This window comes from Arachis hypogaea, chromosome 20 (assembly GCF_003086295.3).
Source record: "Arachis hypogaea cultivar Tifrunner chromosome 20, arahy.Tifrunner.gnm2.J5K5, whole genome shotgun sequence".
NCBI classification, from domain to species: Eukaryota; Viridiplantae; Streptophyta; class Magnoliopsida; order Fabales; family Fabaceae; genus Arachis; species Arachis hypogaea.
Window position 1 is genome coordinate 55,215,447 of NC_092055.1, and position 7,860 is coordinate 55,223,306.

Genomic DNA, 7,860 nt, shown 5'->3' on the forward strand with positions numbered 1-7,860 from the left:
GAATAGAACGACTAAGAACAACTTGAAGGTCAAGATGAACACGAAGAATAAATTTTTGAAAAATTTTTTAATAACTAAATAAAAACCAATAACCTCTTAATTTATGAAAAAGCAAAAATAAAAACAAAAATAAAAACAAATAAACAAGCAAAAAGCAAATATTTACAATAACTAATAATAAGGCACACGTTTGCAATTCCCCGGCAACGGCGCCATTTTGAAGAACTGAAGATTGATGGTTTAGAAGTTATAGTAAACTCTCGTTGCATGTATAGTTACTAAACCAAGCAATCAACCTTTCTTGCAAATGTTTTGGTTGTCACAAGTAACAAACCCCTTTTGAAATTGATAACCGAGTATTTAAACCTCGGGTCGTCTTCTCAAGTAATTGCAGGGAGGTGTTCTTATTATTAGTTATGAGTTTTGTAAATTGGGGTTTTGAAAGTAAGGAAGTAGTATGTTAAATGATACGAAAAATAGAATAATAATAATAATAATAATAAAATAAACTCTTGGTAAGGTATAAGGAATTGGAAGTTCTATCCTTATCAATTGTGATGAGAATTGGGTTTTAATCCCACTTTGTTAATTAACCTCTAACTATGAAGGTAAATCAAGTGGATTAATTAGCTTAATCCTCAGGTCCTAGTCAATTCCTATGAAAAGACTAGAGTTATTGGAGCAACTCCCAATTTCAACCACTGCTTTATTTGACAGCTCAAACATTACCAATTACTTAACCCAAGCCAAAAGGGAGAAAATATCTAAATTAAATTAAAAGCATCAATATAAATAAAGCAAAGCAATCTTAAATCTGAAATACTTCAAATAATATTAATTAAAAAAATCATAACATGAATGTAGTATAAGCCAAATTGAAAAGATAAATAATAATTAAAAGTATATAATAAAAGTAGAAAATAAATAAGAGGAACATTGAACCTGTGACGAAGAAGAAATAATCCTAAATCCTAAAACTAAATCCTAAGAGAGAGGAGAGAACCTCTCTCTAAAAACTCCATCTAAAAATCTAAAATTGTGAATTATGAGCTTATGATCATGAATGAATGGATTCCCCCACTTTATAGCCTCTAATCTGTGTCTTCTGGGCCGCAAACTGGGTCAAAAACAGCCCAGAATTCGCTGGTTGCGAATTCAAACACGCTGATTTTTCGTCATTGCGATGCGGCCGCATCGAGCACGCTTCTGTGTCATCTAGCATCAAGACAACTATGTCATATTATATATCAAATCGAAGTCCCGGATGTTAGCTTTCCAACGCAACTAGAACCGCATCATTTGGACCTCTGTAGCTAAAGTTATAGCCATTTGAGTGCGAAGAGGTCAGGCTGGACAGCTTAGCAATTTCTCCAACTTCTTGTATTCCTTCCACTTTTGCATGCTTCCTTTCCATCCTCTGAGCCATTCCTGCCCTGTAATCTCTGAAAACACTTAAGACACATATCAAGGCATCTAATGGTAATAAGAGAGGATTTAAACATAGGGAACTTAAGGCCAAAGAAGCATGTTTTCAATCAAAGCACATAATTAGGAAGGCAAATGTAAAACCATGCAAATAGTATGAATAAGTGGGTAAAGAGTTGATAAAAACTACTCAATTGAGCACAAGATAAACTATAAAATAGTGGTTTATCATGTGCATACACACACAAGCCTTTATGCCCTCTGTCCGCAGCGCCAGCACGCCTTGTGCGTGTGCATTCCCCTGTTTCCTGCGACCTATGCGTGCGCACGTACTTGTGCATACGCACACATGCTCTTTTTTGCATTCTTTGTGCGGACGCATAGACGTGTGCGTCCGCACACCAACTTGCTTCCTTTCGGGTGAGAGCGTTGGCACATCCTGTGCATATGAACCCCTGCCCTCTTATGCTTCTGTGCGCGCGCACGGACCTGTGTGCGCGCACACACATGATCTAACTTCATACTAAAAAAAAAAACTTACCTGTGCGTGCGCACGCACATCCCTAGGAACCCCCTCTGCTCGTAGCACACGCACCTCTTGTGCGTGGGAACACCCCCTCTTTTCCCCTTCTTTGCGCCCGCACATGCCTTTGTGCGTGCGCACAGGCCCTTATGTTCATTCTGTTCGAAGCGCCCGCACCCTGCTGTGCGTGCGCATAACCCCCTTTTCCGCCTAGTGTGCGTCGCACACGTACTTGTGTGTACGCACACCCCTGTTTTCACCCACTATGCTTCTTTTCTTTTCTCCTCTCTACTTCTCTTCTTTTTTATTCCACCCCTCTCTTCTCTTACTTTTGCCCTATTTTCTACTTATTCTTGTTAGTTTTTATTGAATCTCTTTTTTATTTTAGTAATTATATTAGTTTTAGTTTAATAGTTGTTATTTGAATAAATTGCAAGTGTTTGATTGATGATTGATTGAGTTGCTTCTTGCTTAAATTTTAGTTTAATTTTTGATGAATATGTGCACTGAGCATTAAGTCCTTGTTTAATTGCCTAGATATCTTGTGAGTTTGATTCATATGTTTTAGCTACCATATGCATTAAACTTTATCTTTGATTGGCATCATGAATTGTACACTTTTACTTTAGTGAATTGAGTTGAGCTACTTAGCCATCATGGTTCTTAAGTGAAAATAATCACGTAACAAGGTATTTGTTCCTTGTTAATGCTTTGCATTTTTTTTTTTTGAGTTGACTTAACTTGATTCTTATCAAGACTTGTCACTTTTTTGTAACAAGCACCTTATACATGTGATTATTTCCTTATTCCTAAGGGTGAATAAGTAGTCTCTTTTCATCATTGAATTGGTTGTTGTTGATTGTGCCATTTTCTATTCACCATGCGCTTTCACTTGCATGATTTCGATAACCAATGGCTTATATACTCAATTCACTTTAGTTGTGGTTACCTAGGTTGTTTGTGCCTTAAGTTTTGCTTATCTATTACTTGCAACCTAGGACTACTTGATTGAGGAACATGCTATTTCTTTTGATTGTGTAGTTTCTATTTTTAATTGACCAATGTGTTGTGTTCTAAACCATGCGCATTTAGAATACGCACATTGCCTTTTTATCATACCACACAACTTACTTCTCCTCAATTGCTGTTTATTTGTTTATATAGCAACCCGGAAACCCCAGAGCCCACCAGCTGAAGGTGGAGCCTCACAGTCCTTCACCCCCAAATCATGTGTATGCATGGAGGACCGTGCATTATTTAAGTGTGGGGGAAGATCGCTAACTTCAAGGGGGGTAAAATTTCTTTTCTTAGGCACTTTGCAACATTCTTTTTTTGTTCCTCTTTCTTTAATTTTTGCAAATTTTGTTTTTGTTTGCACTTTGTTTGGATTGGTTTGTTGGTATATATCTCTTTAATGCTTATAGTTATATGATAGTAAATACTTGTATGTTGCATGTTAGATTGAATAAGTTTGGTAAAACAACAAAGAATTTTCAAGAAATCTCTTTTAGGGCATTCCATTGATTAGATTTGAAAAAAATTGTTTTCGAGCTTTCTTGAAGTATTTTTAAGGAACATAGAAAAGAGCTTGAACAAAATACCAAGTGAGATTTGAGCTTCAATTGGTTGGTTGCATATTTTCAACCACAAATTTTTTTCTTGTATGATAAACCCCTTTTATGATTGTGATCTTAGATTTGCTTTAATTATATGTCCTATACTTGTTGTTTTGAATTGTATTTAGTATGATTGAGGCCATTTTTGAATTTGAACTCACTAACCCATATGGCCAACCCTTATATTTACAATTGTAAGCCACTTTTTGAGTCTTTTAATTCCCCTTTGCTCTAATTTTAAGCACATCTTTTGCCCTAAGTGAAAAACCATTATGTCCATGTATTGTATCTTTGATTAGCTTAGGTTTGAGTGTGTGTGTTAATCAAGTGTGGGGGAATTTGTGGAAAACTTTGGTAGTTACTTTACTTTGGATTTTTACTGTGAAAATATGGCAAAATGGGTAAGCACTCATGCATCCATCATTTGAAACATATGCATCTCTCTTTGTAGATAAAAGAAAAATTTTGGTGTATATACCTTTTCAAGTAAAAAAAAAAAGAGAAAAATAAAAAAATGATCACAAGAATGTAAATAAGAGATGCATATGTAGTTGAATTGAAAAGAAGGATGCATGAGTGAATGTGAGAAAAGAAATAGATGGGAAGTTAGGTTGTTTTGTCATGTATATGGGATTGATGAGCGGATAATTTATACGCTTTTTTGCATTGTTTTTACATAGTTTTTAGTATGATTTAGTTTGTTTTTACTATGTTTTGATTAGTTTTTATGCAAAATTCACATTTTTGGACTTTACTATGAGTTTGTGTGTTTTTCTGTGATTTCAGGTATTTTCTAGCTGAAATTGAGGGACTTGAGCAAAATCTGATTCAGTGGCTAAAAAAGGACTGCAGATGTTGTTGGATTCTGACCTCCCTACACTCGAAATGGATTTTCTGGAGCTACAGAAGTCCAAATGGCACGCTCTCAATTGCGTTGGAAATTAGACATCCAGGGCTTTCTTGAAATATATAATAGTCCATACTTTGCCGGAGTTTAGACGATGCAAACTGGCATTCAACGCCAGCTCTCTGCCCTATTCTGGCGTTAAACGCCAGAAATAGGTTACAAGTTGGAGTTAAACGCCCAAAACAGGTTACAACCTGGCGTTTAACTCCAGAAACAGCCTAGGCACGTGTAAAGCTTAAGTCTCAGCCCCAGCACACACCAAGTGGGCCCCGAAAGTGAATTTCTGCACTATCTATCATAGTTTACTCATTTTCTGTAAACCTAGGTTACTAGTTTAGTATTTAAACAACTTTTAGAGATTTATTTTGTATCTCATGACATTTTAGATCTGAACTTTGTACTCTTTGACAGCATGAGTCTCTAAACTCTATTGTTGGGGGGTGAGGAGCTCTGCTGTGTCCCGATGAATTAACGCAATTATTTTTGTTTTCTATTCAAACACACTTGTTTCTATCTAAGATGTTCATTCGCACTTCAATATGATGGATGGGATGATCCGTGACATTCGTCACCATTCCCAAACTATGAACGCGTGACTGATAACCACCTCCGTTCTACCTTCGATTGAATGAGTATCTCTTGGATTTCTTAATCGGAATCCTCGTGCTATAAGCTAGAATCCATTGGTAGCATTCTTGAGAATCCGGAAAGTCTAAACCTTGTCTGTGGTATTCCGAGTAGGATTCAGGGATTGGATGACTGTAACAAGCTTCAAACTCACAAGGGTTGGCCGTAGTGACAGACGTAAAAGGATCAATGGATCCTATTCCAGCATGAGTAAGAACCGACAGATGATTAGCCATGCGGTGACAGCGCACCTGGACCATTTTCACTGAGAGGACGGATGATAGCCATTGACAACGGTGATCCACCAACACACAGCTTGCCATAGGAGGAACCTTGCGTGCGTGAAGAAGAAGACAGGAGAAAGCAGAGATTCAGAAGACAAATCATCTCCAAAACTCCAACATATTCTCTATTACTACATAACAAGTATTGAATTCATGCTCTTTTATTTTTCGCAATCCAAACTAATAATTATAATTCATTTCCTGAATAAGAAATACAAAATAACCATAGCTTGCTTCAAGCCGACAATCTCCATGGGATCGACCCTTACTCACGTAAGGTATTACTTGGACGACCCAGTGCACTTGCTAGTTAGTGGTACGAGTTGTGAAAAGTGTAATTTACAATTCGTGCACCAAGTTTTTGGCGCCGTTGCCAGGGATTGTTCGAGTTTGGACAACTGACGGTTTATTTTGTTGCTTAGATTAGGAAAAATTTTTCTTTTTGGTCTAGAGTCTTCTATTATTATTTTTGGTTGAAATTTCTTTTTTTAAATCCTTATTTTCTCTTTTTAAATTTTTCGAAAATTTTATAAACTGATAATTGAGTTTTTTTGTTTGAATTTAGTTTCATATTTTAAGTTTGGTGTCAATTGCATGTTTTTTATTTTCTTTTAAATTTTCGAATTTGTGTTCATTGTTCTTTCTTAATCTTCAAGTTGTTCTTGTTTATTTCTCTTATTTGATCTTTAGTTTTCCTTGTTTTGTGATTTTTCTTGTTTTTCTTGTGCATTTTCGAATTATTAGTATCCAAAAACAAATTTTTTTTTAAATATTTTATATATGAAATACCTTTATTAAAACACTTTCAATTTATAGCTCAATTGGCTAGAGCATTGTGCTTATGTTCTTGGTGATTGGGTATCCTCCTTTTAAAACATTTTCAAAAATAATTTTTCTTTGATTAAATCTTGTGTTAAGTTTTAAGTTTGGTGTTTTCTTGTTAGTTCTTATTTAATTTTTGAAAATTTATTTTTGGTTTTCTAAAAATTTTAAGTTTGGTGTTCTTTTTTATGTTCTTGAGTCCTTTGAGTCTTTGACTTTTGTTCTTCGTGTTCTTGTGAATCTTCAAGGTGTTCTTGAGTCTTTCTTGTGTTTTGATCTTAAAATTTTTAAGTTTGGTATTCCTTGGTATTTTTCTCCAAATTTTCGAAAATAAGGAGCATTAGATCTAAAAATTTTAAGTCTTGTGTCATTTTATTGTTTTTCTCTTTCCTCATTAAATTCAAAGATATCTTTTCTCTTTATTTTAAATTTAATTTTCGAAAATTACTTTTAAAAATGCAGATTTTTATTTTAAAATCAAATCCTTTCAAAATTCAAAATCTTTTTCAAAAATCATATCTAGAGTTTTTCAAATCTTCTCAATTAAGCAATTATTTTCATTTTCAAATTTATTTTTCCCTTGGTTTTCGAAATTTACATTTTAGTTTCTAATTATTTTATTTAATTTTATCTTATTATTTTTATTTATCTTAATAATTTGGTTTGTTCTACTTCAATAAAGTAAAAACAAAAATATATCTTCTTTGCAATTCACATCAATTTCATTTTATCCATCATGGATCTAAGTGGAAATGAACAGTCTAGAAGGACTCTGGGATCATATGCTAATCCCAATACTGCAGCATATGGAAGTAGTATCTGTATACCCCCCCCCATCAAAGCAGGCAGTTTTGAGCTAAATCCTCAGCTCATTGTCATGGTGCAGCAAAACTGCCAGTATTCCGGTCTTCCACAGGAAGAACCTACTGAGTTTCTGGCACAATTCTTGCAAATTCCTAACACAGTACGTGACAAGGAGGTAGATCAGGATGTATACAGACTGTTAATATTTCCGTTTGCTGTAAAAGATCAAGCTAAAAGGTGGTTAAATAACCAACCCACAACAAGCATAAGGACATGGAAACAGTTATCAGACAAATTCCTGAATCAATATTTTCCTCCAAAAAGGTTGACACAACTAAGGCTGGACATCCAAGGCTTTAAACAAGAGGATGACGAATCCCTTTAGAATGCCTGGGAGAGGTACAGAGGGATGTTAAGGAAATGCCACTCTAAAATGTTTTCAGAGTGGGTGCAGTTAGACATCTTCTACTATGGGCTTACAGAAGGAGCTCAGATATCCTTAGACCACTCAGCTGGTGGATCTATACACATGAGGAAAACTATTGAAGAGGCTCAAGAGCTTATTGATATAGTTGCTAGAAACCAGCATCTGTACATAAGTAATGGGTCCTCCATAAAAGAAGAAGCCAAAGCAGTGTCTACTAAACTTGGACCTCTAGAACAAGTTGCTGAACTCAATCAACAATTGTGTTTTCTAACAAAACAGCTAGCAGAATTCAAAGAGATGCTACAAGACATTAAAAATGCTAATAAAAATATGGAAGCACAATTGAATCAGACAAAACAGTAGTTATCAAAGCAGATAACAGAAGAGTGTCAGGCAGTTCAATTAAGAAGTGGGAAAACATTAAA